This window comes from Camelus ferus, chromosome 7 (genome assembly GCF_009834535.1).
Source record: "Camelus ferus isolate YT-003-E chromosome 7, BCGSAC_Cfer_1.0, whole genome shotgun sequence".
Classification (NCBI taxonomy): Eukaryota; Metazoa; Chordata; class Mammalia; order Artiodactyla; family Camelidae; genus Camelus; species Camelus ferus.
Genome location: NC_045702.1, coordinates 44,479,491 through 44,498,989, shown reverse-complemented (window position 1 = coordinate 44,498,989; position 19,499 = coordinate 44,479,491). Strand labels below are relative to the sequence as shown.

The window sequence follows — 19,499 nt, the reverse complement described above, 5'->3', positions numbered from 1 at the left end:
TAATTAACAGACTCAGAATTAGATGAGTGTTTGCCTATGTAGTTCAAGACTAGTAAAATATTTTGTTAGAGGATGGAGCTTCGGGGCCAGGACCCCTGGGGAGTACAGGTGTGCCCCCTGGGAACCTGAGCCTTCCTTTGCGGTGCCCCGCCCACCCCAGCTGGCCCCAGGAATGCCAGCGCTGCCACTGAGTCCAGGCTGAGGGATAATTGCTGCGTGGGCAGAGGTGGTCTCGGACCCCTCCCCTCCCTGCAGATTCCCTCCTCCTGGCTGAGTCATCTTTTTGGCTCACTTCAGCTTTTAACAAAGAGACTAGCTAATAAGAATTTATATCCTGGCCCCAACATCCCAAGAGGATATCTTTGAAGAGATATTTTTTTCCTGCGCTGAAATGATAGACCATAGGAATAATCCCAGTGGGTTAGGAGAAGGGATTTGAGAAGGAGATGGATTAAGAGGCTGCCATTAAGTCACACCATAGAAATGGCTCTCATGCCTTTTAATGGTAACTTGAGGTAATTTTACCACATGTTATGGTTGAATTGTGTCCCCTACAAAAAAAGATACATGAAGTCCTAACCTTCAGTATCTCAGAATGTGACTTTATTTGGAAACAAGGTATTTACAAATGTAATAGAGTTAAAATGAGGTCATCAGGATGGATCCTAAGCCAATATGAGTGACGCCCTTATAAAACGGGCATGTTTGGACATAGGTACAGACCCACAGAGAAGGAGGTGGATGTGAAGACACAGGAAGAGCACCTTGGAAAGACAAAGGAGTGTGTGATGCATCTACAAGCCAAGGAAGGCCTAAAGCTACCAGAAGCCAAGAGATGCACGGTCTTGTGTCTGAGTGCTGGCTGTCTGCTGGCCGGCCTAAGCTGGACTTGACTGGGAAAACTTGGCTTTCTTCACTTACCACTTCCCAGCAGGCAACTCAATCCTGTTCTTCTCAAGGCAGCAGCAGAGTGCAAGAGCACAAGCGGGAATAAGCAGGTGCCTTTCCAGGCCTCTGTTTGCATCATGTCTGCTGACATCCAGTTATCCCAAATAAGTCAGCTGGCTGGGCGCCTTGTAGGGCACAACAAGCTTACAGGACAAGGGTAGTTAATGCAATCAATCTGCCACAGCTCTGGTTCCAGTTTGGAACTCTCAGGAACTGAGGCAGCAAAGGACCCCTGGGAAAGCCCCTACCATTTGTTCTGGTCCACCCAGAAGTCTACCTTATTCAAGCACAACTTATCCATCCATCCAAATTTTTATGGGGATTGACTTTAGTCAAAGAGCTTCAGAAGATACAGAAACAGGAAAGAATTGGGTCCTACCCTAAGGCACGTTGGGACACCATAAGCATAAACCAAAAAACTGTCACCATAATGGGTACCCTGAGAAAGGTCAAAGAAATGCTGGTAACTTGTTACAGAGTTCAGACTGACAAATATCATGGTCTGCAGAAGGATCTAAGCCCATAGTGAATTTTTTGGAAACCTAAGGTGAAGTGAGGCAAGAAAAAAAAAAGGAAGAAGAAGAAGAAAAAAAAAAGAATTAAAAAAAAAGAAATAAAAGAAAAAAGAACAATGTAGGCATATCTATTTGTAAGATGAAGTTTGCTTTATTTCAAAACCATCGTTTGTTCTGAAAACATGTTCTTCCAACATTTTAAATTAACATATGGACTTTGGTAAAATTAAAAGAAAATGGTTTTGTTTGCACATTTTAAAATATTCTTACTTTCATGTAAAACAAAGGTGGTCATTCCAAAATCTATCCTTCCCAACCCCTCAAGTAGTTTCTTGTTTTTTTTTTCTTTCACCCCAACAGTCCTGGCACCAGAGTTGGAGAGAAAGGAGAACACTTCCAGCTGTGCCGTTCAGTGGAGAAGGAGTCCTCTGAGATGGGCCTTAAACGATGGGCTGGATTCCAACTGATGGGAACAGCTGTGAAGTGGATGGAACCTGGAGAAGGGCGTGGAGGAAGATGAGGGCCTGCTGTCCACAGTTCAGAGTAAGGTTTCCCTGGGCACCCTTGGGCACCCTGGAGTAGCTGCGGACAGGACTTCTGTGAAGTAACAAGCGTCACCTTGAAGCCCACCCTCTGGTCCTTCAGCAGGCCTGGTTTTGGTCTGGCTGCAGTTGGTTCCTGGAGACTCACTCCCCAGCCACACATTTTTAAGGGTTCTTACCTTTGCCTGAAATTTAACTGATCATTTTTCCCTTCTATCTGCATGGACCTTCCCGGGAGCCAGCCTTCCACACCTCTACTTCCCAACTGATTCTTCTCCTACAAGAGAGTCAGGCTGATAGGAGGAGGCTCCAGCAAATTCTTTCTGTCCTCAACATCCTCCCACAGCGTCCTACCTGGCTGTTTTATCACAGGCATCCAGGTAGATATTCTCGACACAAAGACAGCATTCTCATCTCAACTGAGCCAGATAATATAAACTATTACTATAATTATTGTTAATTCAACAATCATTAATTCTAAGTCGCAAGTAAAGAGCAGAGCTCTTTAAACTTAGGTTAGTCTCACTCGAAAGCTAGTGCGCTCCTCCAACCTCCCAGCACACCCAACACACACACACACACACACACACACACACACACACACGCTACAATAACTTCCATGATGTTCTCAACACCATAAATACTATTGAAAAGTAAACCAGGCCCTACCCTACTTCCTAATCGACACCTAATGGCCCAGGTTGAAACATCACATAAGAATTATAGAGTTGGATGGTTTTCTTCTGAGCTTGAACCTTGAGGTTGGGTTTAGGTGATGTCATCTCTATCCACCTGGCATACTTTGTGGTAGTTTATTCTCTGGAGTATTGTGGCTTAGAGTTGCCCTTAAGTGGCAACTGTGTGAAGTCTGTGGCATTTAATTCCACTGTCCCCATTCCACATATGCTGCCTCAAGGGCCAAACCTCAAGACCATACAGTTAATGAAATGATGACGTTAGCCAAAAACAACAGCTCCATCGCACACGTGCAACTGAGTGCTAATGTACTGTGAGATTTTGAACACAAATCCAGGATAAGGTTAACATAATATTCTTTTTTTTTTAAGTCATTAAAAGAATGCACTGTCAATGCAAAAACTTCCATTTGCATAACATTTTATACTTCTCAGTGTGCTTTCAGCTCATTTGATACAAACTAAGCAATATTATTCCCATTTTATAGATTAAAAAACTGGCTTGGGGGCATTAACTGCTCTATGCCATGCTTTTTTGGCTTTTTTTAACGTTTTTATTTTGAAAATTATTATCCAATAAAATTGACCTTGTTTTTGAGAATTTTTTGTAAAGTTCTCTCAATTTTAATATGTGTGTAGATTCATACCAAACAGCACGATAATCAGGACACTAGACAGTTACGTTTCCCCAAAACCTTCCAGTGCTGTGCCTTTAATGTCACGCCCTTCCACTATCTTTAACTCCTCGCGCCAAGTTTTATGGCCTGTCCGTAATGGATATGAGACTAGAATTCAGGACAAGTATTGTTGTGGCCAAGTCTACTCAGATAAACACAATTCAACTAGTTTCATTGGCACAATTACACTAGCATTGTTTGTTAGAGTATCCTGATTTACCTACTAAATTATCTGGAACTCAAGATGTTTTCTAAAGGGAACAGCTGCCTACAGCAATCCCAGGCTGTGTAGGTAGGGTCACCCAGTTGACTTAACCAGCAGAGAGGCCTGAGCTGCAGAAATGGAAAAGAAAACATACTCATTCAAATATCTGGCTATTCCTTCAAGACCATAGAACCTCACGACCACAAGCGTTCTGAATCCCTTCAGATGGGCCCAGTGCCAGGGAAGAGCCCGGTATCAGAACTGCAACTCTATTGGCAGTGGCTACTCCAGAATTCTCTACAGAAGAGGCTACATTAGCAATGACTTCCATTTGGAAGGCAGGTACAGTTTTCTTTTCCTTGGATCATGCTACACATCAAAAAAAATTTTTTTTTTCTTAAAGTAGCTTTCAATTACCTTTGCATAAAATTGAGAAAACTTAAATTGCACCTAACAGAGAACATTAGAAACTACACTGATGGTGGTGCTGATAATTGCAATATACAGCAGTGGTAGCAAGGTGACCGTCTCATCCTTGTATGCCCAGGACTCCCTCAGTTTTGAAACTGAGAGTCCCATGTCCTGGGTCTCCCCCAAAACCATCCCAAGATAATTTTTACAGTTGGTCACTTTAAGTAATAGAATCGTTACTATTAAAGGAAATAGCTAGAAAGGACTCTGATGGGATTGTGGGGTACTTAAACCCCAGAGCCACCCTACTAATTGCCTGAAGTAGGTTACGCAGTGCCTAGGTGTTGGCATGCAATAAAACTTGTCCTTAATAGTGCCACTCATCCCTAATAGCCATGTTCCTTGTCCCCATCTGGACTTCTGGCGTCAGTATGCTCTGTTGACCAACCACCAGGCATCAGCCCTAGCCTACTGCAAGGCCTTGTTGGGTCTGGTCCTCTCTCAGCAACATCTGGTCCCCTTTGATTTACAAGGACTCTCAGGGCTGCCCCGGGCAGTCATTTCTACTCTGGGTTCTTGATTCTTCTCCAGGGCTCTCTGTAGGAGCAAGAGCCCGCTGCTCTCAGCTCTCCCTGACCATATCTGGACTCTCTGTTGTCCTCAAAAGAGCAAGGGGGACAATAAATACCACCCGTGTGAAGAAGAGGAAAGCCATGTGGGTGGGGAACTCTGAAGGAGCTGGGACTGGAGATGTCACCAAAGGCCGGCAAGGATTTAGCAGAGAGCAAGCAAAAAGAAAGGCGTTTCAGAGGGGAAGACAAACGAACAGAGGGTAATAATGAGGAAGGTCTGTGGCATGGGGACTGGGAGACAGATGTGCCTTAAGGTGAGGGTGAGAGAGGTGGGGACCAAACCTTTGGCGATGGAGAGGCAAAGCCTTATACCCTTTATTTGATAAACCCCAGCTTCTCACCCGGGAGCAGTGTTGCTCCCTTTCTCCCCGGGAACCACATTTACAAAGTCTGGACACATTTTTAATTGTCATGACTGAGAGTGGCAGCTAGTGGGTAGAGGCCAAGGATGCCGTTAAATGTCCTACAATGCCCAAGCCAGCTCCCCACTACAGAGAATTGTCCAGCCCCCATATCAAGAATGTCCAGGTTGAGAAAACTTGCAGGAGACACTGGGGAGACCCTGGAGCAGGGACATGACAAAATAATGTTGGTGCCAATATCCTCATAAACCTGAGAGGAAGTCAGCCAGCACAATAATATCTCATTTTGTGCAACAGAGAGATTCCTAAAAGACTTTGTGGCGATCAATGTTTTAGAAATTAAATCCTCTTTTAAATGTACTGGAGTGACTGACTAGATTAAATCCAGAGGTAAGTACTCTTCTAAAGTAAACCATTCCTTTCCCAAGCATCACTCCTACTCAGCATCCATTCTGATAGATGCCAATAGCCGTGCTTTCAAGTTTCTTACTGTGGGGCACACCTGATCTTCAATTCCAGACCAGGAGGGCAATGCCGGCTCCCCATCCCAGAAATGGAAGACAAGAAGCCAATCTCTGACTCCCGCCCACTGTCTGACCCCAAAGCAACTCAGTATTAGATCACTGATTGGTTCCAGGACATAGTTTCTTTTTCTCTATGATTCATCGACTCTAAAATGCAACTATTTCTTCACCCTGTCACTGCGGGGCACTTAATCCCAAACTATATTGAAAGCAAGAGCGATTTTTCCTTGCTGTTATGCTGAGAGCAGAATATGATTCTTTTGAAAATGTCAATAGTTCTTTTCTGTGTCTTGGTGACTGCTTCTAAGTCTTCAAACAATAAAATAATGGATTTCATTTTCCTCTGGATAAATGTTTGTTTTTACCCAGTCTTAGTTTTCTTTCTTTTCCTTTAAAACTCCTTCACACACTGAAGTGCGCTAAATATTTATGAATGTAATTTATGAGCCTTGGCTATTTACTTCTTGCCAAAACTAAAAAGTATGTCTGTGTGTGGCCTGAAAAATCCCAACTATGACAAAAGCAAAACTGAAATGAGCAACTACTTCATATTTTAAAAGAAGAGGGGAAGAAAAAGGTCAAACTTTAAAAAATCCAGAAGTTACTCATTCAACATATTTAGAATGCACAAAGGAAAATAAACAGATAAATAAATGATCTTCTCCAAGGATCCCATCCTCTTTGTCCTCCCTCAGACGGTTACTGGTAAGCATTTACTGAGCGCATCGGGAGGGGAAACAGGCCAGGCATCTGAAGGTTGGAGGGGGGTTGTTTTGCTCAGAAGATGGGGCTAAAGCTGCCGCCCACCTTGACCTGTCCCCCAGAGCCCTTCTTCACTGCCCGCCTTGAACTCTTAACTGCGCTGGGAGGGAAATCAGCAAACCTCTAATGAATTCCTGATCCCACAGCCAGCCCTCCCTTCCCTGCACACATTGCTTTGGAGAATCAAAACCCAACATCTGGAATTTGGCTTCTCACTGTCACAGGATGTCTCAAAGGCTGGCTCTTGTTTCTAGAGTTACATAATTTCTCCTAAGGAGCTTTTTTTTCTCGCTTCAAAAAGAGAGTGAGAGTGATTGCGGAGGAAATGCCTATGATATTAAAAAGTCATAAGTACTCATCTGTGATAACGAAAAAGCCATGACACTGGATGTACATGGATTCTGAGAGTTAACTATGATCTTGAAGGAATGGGTCTGTTAGAACTGACCAGAAACGAGCAGAAATAAAGAACGTGAGGAAAAGAGGTAAATGCCTCATGAAGTGCAAAACATCGTGGTGATGATTTGAACATCTCAGGAAAGAATGAAAGAACCAGTGGCTTGGGCTGCATCTGGTTAGCTCAGGACATCTCACCCAGATAATCTTACCAACCTTCAGTCGGTGGTTGGCTTAAGGTCTTTAAGCCTCACCACTGGATTCCTCCTTCCTACTGTGGAAGGGCCACCTTGGAAGCACATAGTGTGTTCAAGGACGACTTCCAGGGAACTGCTGGGGCCAGACCCCAGGCCGGCCCCAGTGGCTCCCTGGGCAGACCCTGGCTCTTCACCCAAGGTTCCACTGGCCCTGCTGAGTGGAAGTGACCTTTGACAAGCACGCTTGGCCTCTTGAAAGAGGCAATTGACCTAATGGCTGATTACTTTCTTGAAAGGACCCGTTGAGCTGGATTTCCGTTCTCTCTGGTAAAGGGGAGCAGGGATAAATAAAATGTAAGCAAGAATTTCACTCTCTTCCCTGCTAAAATCTTTACCCCAGCTCTTGAGAGTCTGAGTACGGAAGATTCCAGGAAAACCAGATTCATTCTCAAATTCTCAAATATTTTCATCTCAAAAGATACATAGGTCCTCTGCCCAATACAAGAATCAGAGCTGAGAACTGCTGTGTGTGTGTCTCTGTGTGTGTTGTGTGTGCGTGTTTGTGTGCGTGGATATGGTGTTAGGTGGGTGTGGTGGCATTGTGCTCATTAGGGTGGATGACCACAGAGGAGTTCATCTTCTTCGAGGAGACCAGCACTAGGAAGCAGAATGGGTTGACTTTCCCTAGAATGGGAAGAGCTCTTTCCATTCAGCGTGCTTAAAAATTAGAAAGGTGCCTAAAATTGCCATAAAATTATCAAATTTAAAACTGAATATTATGTGCCTGGTGCCTGGAATTCAATAATTAACAGATATAGTCCCTACCTTTAAGAAGTCTATGATCTAGTGGGAAATACAGATGATGAAACAGGCAGTTACAGCTCAGGGTAATTAGTGTCCCAATGGGGAGTTCAGGACTCTCTTCGTGCTGTGAGAGTCCGCTAGCTCAGTTTGGGAAGGTCAAGAAAGAAATTATGGAAGACATGACATCTAAACTGAGATCAAACAACACGGCAGGAGGTAATGAAGAGAAGCAATAGAACATTAAGGGAGAGGTAACATCATCGACAAAGCCCCAGAAGTTCAAGTCCGTGGAATTCGGCTGAAACGTGAGTGATGAGGAACAGAAACAGATTTTGTAAACCAGGGACCACCAAACTTTGCTGTAAGGGGCAGATAGTAAATATTTTAGGCTTTGTGGTCCATACGGTCTTTGTCAAAACCATTCAACTCTTCCACTGTATCCAGAAAAACACCAGCAGACAGTATGTCAATGAAGGTGCTCCAATAAAATTTTACTTACAAGGACAAGGCAGGCCAGATACGGCTCACGGCCTTGCTTTGCTGGCACCTGAACCCTCACTAGCCTAAGTGTGGTCCCCAGACCAGTAGCCTAGGCATCACCTGGGAGTTTGTTACACATGCAGAATCTCAGGACCCACCTATGACCTACGAACCTAGAATCGCATCTCATGTTCACAAGCTCCCTGGATAGTCTGCAGGCACATGAAATTGAGGGAAGCACTCACAGCTTTAAGCATCGTGAGGGCCTTTGTACTCCATCTTTGGGGCACTCATATGTGCATGTTTGGAAGATTCCTCTGACTGCAATACTGCAAGTACCAGAGGGTGACGATCTCCTTAAATTTTGCTCCCTAAGTAGCTAGCCTGCCTCCCCGTAGCCCTGGCTGTGGTGAGGAAAATGGACAACAGAGGCAAGGCTCTAGGATCATTTCTCTCTTCTTCCAGCCTGGGCAAACTCAGCGCTGCCCCACATCCCACCACAACAAAGGCTGATCTTCAAAAGCTATTGTAGGGGGGTTACCTTCATTAAGCCTCCTAAGGTTAACTCCTTGGGTATATTTCCAAGACTCAGTTGAAGCCATTTTTCTAGAACCATTTCTCCAGACCAGAGCTGGACATCGTGTTTCTCTGCTGTTCATTATGTCATTGTCATCTTTTGTTTCCATATAGATTCCATAACACTCTGGGGGTCCAGTCCTCTGTGCCTGCTCCCCCTGCAAGGACATTTCTGGCCACCTGGCTTTGATGTCAGCTTCCAGACCAGCTCACAGGCAGCAGCTCTGAGTGTGAGTGGAATAAGTTCCCTTAATTAGGAAAGAGAGAAACTCTGGACCAGCTGTGCACACTCCAAAGGAAGACATCGATCAAAGAATGCACCTCCCTTCCCTACCTTTTATTTACCCTTTAGAAGATCCAGTTAAAGCAGAACCTGGCACTCTCCTAATTTTTCAGCCAATTAACACATACAACAGTTTCTGGCCATGAATTTAAACACACACACACACACACACACACACTCATGCATGCACACAAAATAAACGTACACACACACACACACACACACACACACACCCGGGTTCTTCCTTGTCAACTTCAAGGACTTAGGGACTTGGGGTGTTCCTGTGGACACTGTAGCTAAAAGGATGTTGGGAAAGTGGTCAGAAAACGTTATTCAGTCGACTTGGTTGATTTCTCGCGTCTTTTCCCCTGCCTCTGATTATATTTCATCCACATGCCTTTCCTGCTTATTTTAGCTTGTCCTTGGGGATGGTTTGCTCAGATTATGCTGATGTAAGCAAACCCGGTAAATAATTTTGCCTTGCAGTTTCACTGGTTTAAGGTTAGACTGATACTTTATAGTCCAACCTTCACCATCTTAGCAGAGCCTTGGTAATGCATGGCTCCAGGAAAGACATCTCTGGAAATTTCTTCAGTGGCCCAGCTTGGGCAAGATGCAGCCTGGGCATCTCCTGGAGTCATGTCTGCTGCGCTGCTCATGTCTGTGAACGCCTCCCGCCAGGGCCACTGCAAGGCCGCTGGCATGAAGGTGGTGGAAACCAGCACAAGCACACATGCCCCAGGATGCATGAGGGTATCTTCCCACAGTCTAGAATCCAATGAATGAACTCACCTCCCGGGGCTGCTGTGCACACGGAGGGGTGGCAGATCGCCTGGTCCTTGGCAGCACACACAAATGTCAGCCATCTTGCCTGTTGTTTATAATGATTAAAGGCTTCCCTTGAGTTTTTGCTAACCCATTAAAGTCTTCCCTTACAGCCCAACTTAACACTCACCTTCTCACAAGGCTTTCTTAGCTAGGTCCAGCCAGCCTCTCCAGCCATGAGTTCAGTCCCTATTCCCCAATACATAGAAATAGGGCTCCTGAGTGGCTTCAGTTTTATTGTTTGTTTGTTTGTTTGTTTCCCATTTCTATGCTTTACCTCCTCAAATAGAATTAAACTCCTTCAAAGAGAGGATCAAGCCTTCCCATTTTGCATATGACCCACCCAACCCCTAAGACACCTACCATAATGCTAATTACAGAGACAACTTAATCTTTGATGAATTAATTTCATTTCAGAATAAATAGCATCCATGTGTGTTACAGGTAACATGGATTTCCCTCGGTTGTCCTCTGTGGCACTGTAACGCATGCTGGGTTGAAATCTCCTTTTGTCATTAGATACTTAGAGCACAAGCTCTGTGGCCAGACTGCCCAGGTGTGATCTCAGCTCCTCTAATTGCTAGCTGTGTGGTTGGGGAAAGTTACTTAACTTGCTCAGCCTCAGTTTACTCATCTGTAAAATGGAGACAGTAAAAGTTCCTATCTCTCATGTGGTTTGGGTTAAGGTATGTTATGTACTTAGAATACTTCTTGACACATAGTAAGTGTTTAAGAACACTTTCACGTATTATTCTCTATAAATAAACTATTTGGCATGGAGTTTTAATAGGACAAACACATTTGCAGAGAAGAGTGTTCATTTTAATTGAAAGAAAGAACTTTGATACAAATCATGATATATTGATGGTGCCAGCATGACCAATAACTACTTGCCTAGTAAGTTATGTAAATGATACAATTGTTTTTTCCCTAAACTGTATCATTTTATGATATCAACTCTTGGCTTTTCTTCTAGGGAATCACCCCTTTCCTTCCACGTGGCTGAGGTGAGACTGCCTGTCTCAACAGCCCCTTGCCTGTGCTCTCACCTGACATGTGAGCATGTGACCAAACTGAGCCAGTCAGAGTCTTCCCTAAGATGTGATTATGGATCCGGGGAAAGAAACGTTTCTCTTCCCTGGGGATTGAGAACTGCAAGGGCAACACAAACTAGAGATGCTCGGTGGCTACTCTGAACACTTTTGAAAGCTGGAAGAAACTACATATTGAAGGCAATGCGCAGAGCTGAGAGGTGACAAGAGAAAGAAAAATCTAACAGTGTTCTACAAGGCTCTGGACCATGACATAAGTGGAGACAACTCAACCTCTAGACTTTGTACACCTGTGAGCCAGTAAAATCCCCTCTTTCTTAAGCTAATGTGTGTTCTTTTTCTGTGTCTTGCTACCAGAGGAGCCCTGAATGAAAGAAACATTTTCAACTATATGAGTCATGTGTCTGTTAAAGCAAGTCCAACCAAGAGAGAAGAGTTTACTTTCAATTACTTAGCATTACATGAAACTAATAAATGTTGTTTTATTTTTTAGAAAATTCTATGATTTGGATTTTTAATTTGAATTAAGGAAGTTTTACTAAAAGGAATTTTTATATTAGGCAGTTATAAGTAGCAATTTAAGTAGAAAGGCTGGCTAATATTTAAATAAATACAATCAGTAAAACTGCAAGATAAAAGTGAGTTAATTTATTGTCTATCTATAAAAAATAAATATGATATTGAAGATATACAGATTTATATACACACATGTATAAATATACGTGTACAGTATATATATGCAGAGAGAGCATGTGAATTCAGATTCCCTACTGTGTGCCAAGGTGTTCCAGTGTGTTATGTGTGTTACTGTGCTGAGTCCTTACAACAACTTCCCTTAGAGGTAAGCATTGTTATCCCTACATTGTATGAAAACAGAAAACAGAGACCCAGAGAGATTATGTAATTTTCCCAAGGTCAGGTAGCTGCCAATGACAGAGCCTGGACTTAAACCTGAGCTCTCCCAGTTCCAACAGCTGTAATGTCTTTCCATTACACCGCGCTGGCTCCCTCAGAAACAGCTGGCGTCGTCACCCCCGCTTCCCCAGTGTCAGGAATGAATCCGAGAGCTGTTACATAAGTGCGCTCCACGTACACTCATGTGGAACAAGCAACTCCAACGCTGCGCTCACACCCACAAAGTGACAGCACAAAGCCCCCATGGCATAATCGTAGGATGCTGCTGCTTAGAAGGCCAGCATCTGCAGGGGAGGCCACAGGGTTGGGACCCCAGTGGGAGACCATCACGTCTCGCCCACAGGCTCCTTTCTGCCCCCCAGTGATTTGCAGACTTGCTCTAAAATAGATGAGAAGGCCTGGAATACAGCAACTGTGCTATCAAATTTGAAAATAAATGACTCAAATCTAAGCATATTACTTAGAAATATTGAGGTAAAATATTTTTTAAATGATAAAATCATCAGGTAGTTTGGAATACTGGATATTTGATGACACTAAGAAGATAATAGCATGTGATTATGTTGAAAACAAGATTCCTTATCTTTGTAGAGAGTCATAGTAAATTATTTACAGGTGAAATGATTCAGGAACTTGGATTTGCTTTGAAATAGTGTGGAAGGAGAGAGGGATAAATGAAACAAGACTGGCCATATGACAGTGGTGGTAGAAGCCAGGTGATGGAATACGGGGTTTCTCATACTAGTCTCCCAACTTTTGTATTGGTTTGAAATTGTCCTTAATAAAAGAAAAAAAAAAGAAATATGAACATAAGAATACATAGCTTTTAAAAATTGAGAGAGCTTGCCTTTTGGGATGGGGAGATGTAATATCAGGGGCCACTGTTTCCATTAGAGCTCCGTAGGATCATTGCCTCTTCCCATTACGTAAATATATTCCTTTGAGGAAAAACTTAAATTTAAAAGAAATTTAAAAAAATAGCACCGGGGTCAACCAGCCCCTCCTGCTCCATGGCAGACATCACTAATCAACTTCAGCCTGATCCTCCACTGAGCCAGGAGGAGCCTCTGGGTCCTCAGCACAGCCTGCCAGAGATAAGCGCATCCTGGGAGAAGACCTGTAACTTGTTCTCACCGTTCAGACAGGGTCTGCCCAGATGCCTGTCCCCCGTTACTCCAGGTCAACCTGAATACCCTCCCAGAACCTCCCACACAGCCTCCAGAGTAGAGGCATCACTCCTGACTCGCTCTCCCCCAGCCTGAGCTGATGCTTCCATTTCTGTTGGAGTTCCTGCGAGCCAAAACTACCAGCCCTTCTTCAGTCACTGGCAATAACATTTTCCTACGATGTGCTTTACTGCAAATTTCGGAAAGTGATGAGTGCTAACAGATCCCAGTTCTGTGTAAAAGGAAAACGTTAGCATTATATTTGGGTCAACTTTTGATGTGCGAGGGACTTTTCCACGTTTGGACAGAAGCTCAAGTGCCAGTCATGTCTTTCCTGGCTGTCTTACAATTCTCCCGGGATGTTAACTGCATTGGCATGAGCTGAGCGTAATGGGCAGGGCCTGATGTCACTGTGAGCCGGTCCTCATTCTTTGTGTGAGAAAGCAGACCCTCAGACCCGCAGACCCTCAGACCCGCAGACCCCAACCCTCCCTATTCCCAGCCTTAGCCCAGTGCTAACAGCACACTCAGTCTCTAACACTAAGCCCAAAATTAGGGTTCAATTCTTTCTCTTGGGACACTGGGAAAGGAGGAGGAGGAACTAGCATGTGTTGATTAGCTGTGGAGCCAAGCACAGGGCTAGGCGCTCCCTACTTATTTCATCCTAACTGTAAATCCTGAGTCAGGTTTCCCAGATGAAAAAGCTGAGACTCGGAGAGGCTGCGATTTTGCTCTTGTCGCAGAGCTAGAAAGTGCAAGGATAGGATTATCTTCTAGGTCTTTCTGAATTCTCAAACCTTTGTTCTTCTCCAGCCTGATGCTCCTAAGAAGTCTACGCTCACCTGTAAACCCCTTGCCAGTGCCAAGCCCAGATCCACAGACAATTTGGAGTCAGCACATGTGCTCACCTGGGAAAAAGCCCACCACTTAGACACGGGTTTTAGGGAGATGTTTGAACCCATGTATCAGGCAATGTCAGGTCCCACTTCCAAAATCAGTAGTTACCGAAGAGGCAGATCTCCACAGGTAAAAGGTACTTACCACATACCTCCCATCATCGGTGTTACACATATTCACATCCACATTCCTCAGTCTTCACACAGACTGTGGCCAAGCCCTTAGTGTGTGCTCTATAGCCTGGAAAAGAGAGCATTTTTATGGGCCAGCTTAAAGAAGAAGAAACAGCAGACCAAAGAAATTAAAAAGCCAACCAGAAGCCAATTATGCAATTGATAGAATTTCATTTTTTTTTCATTCAAATATGGCACTAAATTTTCAACACAGGGCTCTGACTCATCTTGAGTTTGCCTAGTTTATTTAGGCCCAGGTCCTAGGGTTGACATTCATTTTCAGCATAAGTTCTGACCCCCAACTCCAGGGAGTGCTAATCACAATTCTCTGATGGCAGGACCAGCCTCTGCAGCTGGACAGGGAAGCCCTGCTCACATTCTCCAGAGCCAAACTAGTACCAGCTGCGACAAACCTCCCAGTAACTGATGGAATATGCAGATAAAAGATCAGTAAAAAAACCAATTTGAAACCACATGATTAACCAACTTGATATAATTGGCATATTTTGAATACTTTACCCAGTATCTGGAGAACATACATTCTTCCTCAGTGCAGTGGGAAACATTTACCAAAATAAACGATAAACTGGGACTAAGTCTCAACAACGTAAAAAGATAGAAATCAGAATATTTTCTTTGGTCAGAGAAGCATTAAATGAGAAATCAATACCAGAAAGATAAATAGAAAAATCACTAAGTGTTTGGAAATTAAGCAACATGCATTTAAATAATCCATAGGTCACTGAAGAAGCCAAAGTGGAAATTGAAAAACATTTTGAACCAAGTGAAAATACAACACAGCAAAACTTGTGGAATGAAGCTCAAGTAGTGCTTAAAGGGATATTTATAGAACTAAATGCATACATTAAAAATATAAATGAATATAGTAGGTAAGGAGACACATTTTAAGAGAAGAGAGACTGAAAATTAATGTTTCCATCTTAAGAAGCTTGGGAGAAAAAATAAATTAAACCCAAGAAAAACAGAAGAAAAGTTATGATAATGATAAATGCAGAAAACAATGATATATAAAATATACATACAAGGAGAAAAATCAATAAATCAAAAATTGGCAGTTTAAAAAGATTAATAAAATTCATAACCTCCTAAAAAGACAGATTTTTTTTAAAAAGAGAGAGAAAACACAAATAACCAATTCCAAGGATTAAAAAGAGAACATCACTACAGATATTAAAAAATAAGAAAGAAGATATTATAAAGAACTGTATGACAATAAATTTGAAAATTTAGTGAAGTAAACAAACTCCAGAAAAGCATAATTTACCAAAACTGACATAGAAGAATAGAAAATCTGAGTACTCTTATATCTATTACAGAAATTAAATCTATAATTTAAAGAGTTCCCACAAAGAAAATCACATACTCACATGGCCTTGATCATGAATTCTTACACAAACCTTTCCTGAGAATGAAAGTGGAAGAAACACTTTTCCCAACTATTTTATGTGGACCTTAACATTAACATCAGAACCTGATATAGGAAAATGACATGTAAAAATCCCAAGCAAGATATTAATGAACCAAATCTAATAATAGAGCAAAAAGATAATATATCATGACCAAATGGGATTCACTCCAGGAACGTTACATTGGCTTAACATTCTAAAATAAAGCAATTCATCATCTTAGCAGAATAAAAGAGAAGGAAATATGTGCATCTCAAATACACTCTGTATCTCAAATATGCTCACAAAGCACTTGACAAAATTCAGCTGTTCATGATCTTGAAAAAAAAGCAAAACTCAGTAAACTAGAAATAGCAGAGAAAGTCCTTAATCTAATAAAAGATACAAACAAAACTCTGCATTTAACACTCTCATATCTTTCTAGTCAATATTATACTAGAGTATATAAAAGTACAATAAGGCAAGAGAAAGAAAATAATGGTAAAATATTGGAAAGGAAAAAGTAAAACATCAGTGTTCATGGAGGACATAATTAAGTATACAGAGAGAATCAGACGAAATTATTCAATTTATTAAGTTAACTTAGCAAGGCTGTTGGATATTTTAAAAATTACATATTTATAAAATATTGGAAACCATTTAAAAATTAAATTTAAAAAATGCTGAATAAAATAGCACCCAAAATCATAAAATTCATAGAAATAAATGTAACAAGAAACTTGCAAGACCGATACACCAAAAACTGCAAAGCACTGCTGAGGGAAATTTTGGAAGACTTAAATTGATTAAGAGACAGACCCTTTTCATGGATTAGAAGACTCAATATTGTTAGAATGTTGATTCTTCCCAATTAACTTATAAAATCAACATGATCCCAATTAAGATCTCAGCAGGCTTTCTGTGGAAACTAAATTTATGAATTCAAAGTTCAAGGAATTCCCTGAAGCAGTGAAAACATTCAAAACAACTGCTGGGTCTCTACAGTGGCTTCAACCTCTGGGAAAGTTTTGTAATTTCTCTTTGTGAGAGGGAGCTGTATCTCAAAACAGCAGCCTTTCCTGCAGACAAAGAGAGAGGAGGAGGTGTGATTGCGTATATTTGTCCCATGAGTGTGTGTGCATAAATTCATAAAATTCTGGATATACTTACACATTTCTTCCGTAAAAGACACGGAAGGCTATCTTTGACATCTCTTAGGAGTATAATGAATGTAAGAGGAATATAGTGGCATCAGTTTTGCTAAAAACAAATCATTTTCTGGGAAAATGTAGGTTGTATATACAACCTGAGATTTGAAGACAGATACTTTAACCAATGAGATAGTAAACAAACAAACAAACAGCCAGGACTGATTGACAGTGGGTGCCAAATGCTCTACTAAAAATAACCCAAGCATATGCTGGCAAAGAATTATTATTAATGTTAATTTCATACTTGCTTGAAATTGCGATCAATTCCACCGTGTGATGTGAACAAGACTTGAGTGAAAGCTAGAGACCGAGGCATGAAGAATTCTCCGGAAATATTTCTATAGTTATAGGTTAGACCAAATGCAATAGTAATATAGGAAATATTTGATTTGTCAAAACATACTCAGTTATAATTAAATGTAATTTTTACACACACACACACACACACACACAACTAATGCAAGCAAAATAAAAAGAGGTAATCAGGGGGTCCTGGGGTGGTTCAGGGATCTAATCTGGGCATCGAAAAAGGGAAAGTGGGCACCAGGGTTCCTTCTGTTCACCTCATCTCTCTGCGTCTGTGTGCTGTTTATGCTCTTCTTGCTACTGCTAAGGGGCCTTCTGTGCTCTGGGGAGCCTGGTCACACAAAGCTCCGGCTTGTGCCTTTCTTGTTTAGACCTGAGAGCAAAGATATCCTTGCTGACAGAACTACCTTCTAACACTGAGGAAGGTGTCGGATCACCTGGCTGGCGCTGTGGGACCATCCTGCCCCCATCATTAGGGCAGGCTGAAGCAGGAACTGTTTGCAGCAGAGGAGTTCTAAACCTCATGACGTCTTCACAGCTTCATGCAGCTTTAACACCCCATTTATTCACTTCTCCAGACATCCCCGACCTTGCCATCCTCTTTGATTTCTACAAAGTGTCAGTTCTCCATTTTTCATTCTCCACCTTAGAGACCCTTCCCACAGTCTGTCAGCACCCTCAGCCAGGCTGGCCCCGATCTATATCAGCACTTACACAGGAAGGCTTGGAACAATTGAAAAGATTGACAAGAGAAAAGACCGCATAGAACATTTAAAATTTTGAAAACAAGTAGCTTACAGACACTTTAGATTTCTTATATTTTGATTCACTTTAACATTCATAAATACCATTAATCAGAACCTCTAGGCACAAGTACTTACACATGTACCTGCCACTCCCATACAGCTGAACAATGACCTGCTGCCCAGGTTGACATGACTTTGAGAATGAAGATCCACAGGGAGAAACCAAGAGAAGCTGTCCAGGTGGGGAATCATGGCATCTGGGAGCCAGGAGTGAAGGAGTCAAACCTCACGTAACTGGTTGGATGGTTTTGAGTGATTTGCTTTGTCGACAAAAAATTAATCAATCTAAGAAAGAAATGGAAATTTTATTTGAGCCGTATTGAGGACTATAACCCAGGAAGAGCATCTCAGAAAGCTCTGAGAACTGTTCTGCCCATTAGAAGTCAAGGCAAAGTTATATAAGCTTCTTGAGACAGACGGCTGTGTATTAAATGACGTGCGATTGACAGTTGACACAATCCAGATCTAAGCATCGCCATGGCCCCTAACAAGATCAAGAAGGAATGTTATCTTTTAAGGTGTTATCTTATTGGTGCTGGGAGAACGCTACTCTTTATGACTGAGCAGGTATTTCTGCCAATGGGGGAGGTTTGGCTGATGCATAACACAGATACACAATGCACAGTAGAGAAGAGAGAGGAGGCTAAAGGGCAGGGAAAATATTTTTAAGTTTAAATTTTTTTTCTCTTGCCATAAAATGTGAATTTTATTTCACAAATTCACTCCCACTGGGTCCATTTGTTCATCAGTAAGATGAGGAAGTAGGACTAGCTCAGAGGTCAACAAACTATGGTCCATAGGCCACACCCAGTCCACTGCCTGTTTTTATAAATAAAGTTTCATTAACACAAATCCATGCTTACCTTTTTAAGTATTTTCTATGTCTGCTTCCGTGCTTCAAAGCAGAGTTGAGTGGCTGCAACAGAGTCTGTATGATCTGCAAAGTCCAAAATATTTACTCTTTGTCCCTTTACAGAAAGTTTGCCAGACCCTGATCTAAATAAGTCCTCACCAACCCATTTTTCCCTTGACACACTTTCAAATAAGTAGTTTTTGCCATATCTCTAATTTTCTTGGCCAGGACTATTGCTGTTTACCCAAGCCACAGGGTCCTATGTCTGCACAGCAGAGACTAACAAGGAACTTATCAGTCAGTCGGCTTCAGTCGAAACAAGTAGCCAACCACATGACTCATATTTTCCTTCCAGCACTTGCAACTGTCATATGAAATATGCAAACACTCGTCGCACGTCCCTCTATCCGTCTCTCTGGTCAATAGATAAGAAAAGTTTAAGAAGATCCGATGTCTATTCAGGTCAAAGCGAAGTGAAATTGTGAACATCACTAAATTCCAAGTAGATGGCAATGTCTGGCAAAACAAACAAGGAAATCTGATTGGGGGACTGAATTTCCTATTTTCCCTGTCAAAATAACTGAATCATTGCTGACATGCTGTTTGATTTTTATTGCAGAGTATAGCAATAGAAAGCAAAAATTGCACTAATAAAACCCTCTACTCACATCTTTTCAGTTTTCTCTTTGTTAGTGAATTAAGATTTGGAAAACACCACATATCCGATGAAGTCTATACCTCTCAAGAGTTTTCTGTAGAACATCACACGGACATACTGGGAAAAACCAGAAGGGAGTGAGCACACATACACACACACTCTGACAAAAAAAGGAATCCAAAAGTAATAACCAATCCTAAAATGCCAGGAAGCAGGGTTATA

General features: G+C 42.1%; 1 long non-coding RNA gene across 2 annotated transcripts; it reads right to left on the bottom strand.

The window, feature by feature from the left end:
- Positions 1-1,536: 1,536 nt before the first annotated feature.
- On the bottom strand, positions 1,537-18,874 carry LOC116664918. 2 transcript variants are annotated; one of them, XR_004321464.1, is made up of 4 exons: positions 18,630-18,874; positions 17,842-18,051; positions 14,009-14,104; positions 1,537-1,957 (listed from the first exon to the last, which is right to left on the bottom strand). It is a non-coding gene; the product is annotated as an uncharacterized LOC116664918 (long non-coding RNA). The 2 variants fall into 2 exon arrangements; XR_004321465.1 differs by having other exon boundaries at positions 17,850-18,051.
- Positions 18,875-19,499: the final 625 nt, after the last annotated feature.